The sequence below is a fragment of the Bison bison genome, unplaced genomic scaffold, assembly GCF_000754665.1.
Source record: "Bison bison bison isolate TAMUID 2011002044 unplaced genomic scaffold, Bison_UMD1.0 scf7180017864180, whole genome shotgun sequence".
Lineage (NCBI taxonomy): Eukaryota > Metazoa > Chordata > Mammalia > Artiodactyla > Bovidae > Bison > Bison bison.
In genome coordinates, this window is record NW_011494752.1 from 7,980,592 (window position 1) to 7,982,501 (window position 1,910).

The window sequence follows — 1,910 nt, forward strand, 5'->3', positions numbered from 1 at the left end:
TTCCAGGAGCAACTCTCTTTTAATTTCATGGCTGCAGTCACCATCTGCAGTGATTTTGGAGCCCAAGAAAATAAAGTCTGTCACTGTTTCCATTGTTTCCCCATCTGTTTGCAATGAAGTGATGGGACTGGATGCCATGATCTTCATTTTTTGAATGTTGAGTTTTAAGCCAGCTTTTTCACTCTCCTCTTTCACTTTCATCAAGAGGCTCCTTAGTTCCTCTTTGCTTTCTGCCATAAGGGTGGTGTCATCTGCATATCTGAGGTTATTGATATTTCTCCCGGCAATCTTGATTCCAGCTTGGGCTTCATCCAGCCCAGCATTTCACATGATGTACTCTGCGTAGAAGTTAAATAAGCAGGGTGACAGTATACAGCCTTGATGTACCCCTTTCCCAATTTAGAACCAGTCTATTGTTCCATGTCCAGTTCTAGCTGTTGCTTCTTGACCTGCATACAAATTTTTCAGGAGGCAGGTAAGGTGGTCTTGTGTTCCCATCTCTTTAAGAATTTTCCACAGTTTGTTGTGATCCACACAGTCAAAGGCTTTGATGTAGTCAATGAAGCAGAAATAGATGTTTTTCTTGAGCACTCTTGCTTTTTCTATGATCCAATGGATGTTGGCAATTTGATCTCTGATTCCTCTGCCTCTTCTAAATCTAGCTTGAACATCTGGAAGTTCTCAGTTCACGGAATGGACTGTTGAAGCCTAGCTTGGAGACTTTTGAGCATTACTTTGCTAGTGTGTGAGATGAGTGCAATTGTGCAGTAGTTTGAACATTCTTTGGCATTGCCTTTCTTTGGGATTGGAATGAAAACTGACCTTTCCCAGTCCTGTGGCCACTGCTGAGTTTTCCAAATTTGCTGGCATATACATAGCATCATCTTTTAGGATTTGAAATGGCTCAGCTGGAATTACATCACCTCTACTAGCTTTGTTCATAGTGATGCTTCATAAGGCCCACTTGACCTCACACTCCAGGATGTCTGGCTGTAGGTGAGTGATTACACCATCGTAGTTATCTGGGTCATAAAGATCTTTTTGTATAGTTCTTCTGTGCATTCTTGCCACCTCTTCTTAATATCTTGTGCTTCTGTTAAGTTTGTACCATTTCTGTCTTTTATTGTGCCCATCTTTGTATGAGATGTTAGCTTGGTATCTCTAAATTTTCTTGAAAAGACCCCTAGTGCTTCCCAGTCTATTGTTTTCCTCTATTTCTTTACATTGATCACTTAGGAAGGCTTTCTTATTTCTCCTTGCTATTCTTTGGAACTCTGCATTCAGATGGATACATCTTTCCTTTTCTCCTTTGTCTTTTGCTTCTTTTTTCTCAATCATTTGAAGACCTCCTCAGAAAACCATTTTGCCTTTTTGCATTTCTTTTTCTTGGGGATGGTTTTGATCATAGCCGCCTGTACAATGTCACAAACCTCCATCCACAGTTCTTCAGGAGTTCTGTCTATCAGATATAATCCCTTGAATCTATTTGTCACTTCCACTGTATAATCATAAGGGATTTGATTTAGGTCATATCTAAATAGTTTAGTGGTTTTCCCTACTTTCTTCAATTTAAGTTTGAATTTGCAATAAGGAGTTCATGATCTGAGCCACAGTCAGCTCCCGGTCTTGTTTTTGCTGACTGTATAGAGCTTCTCCATCTTTGGCTGCAAAGAATATAACCAGTCTGATTTCGGTATTGACCATCTGGTGATATCGATGTGTAGAGTTGTCTCTTGTGTTGTTGGAAGCGGGTGTTTGCTATGACCAGTGCATTCTCTTGGCAAAACTCTGTTAGCCTTTGCCCTGCTTCATTTTGTATTCCAAGGCCAAACTTGCCTGTTACTCGAGGTATCTCTGGATACCTGGATACATTCCAGTCCCCTATGACGAAAAAGACATATTTTTTTTTT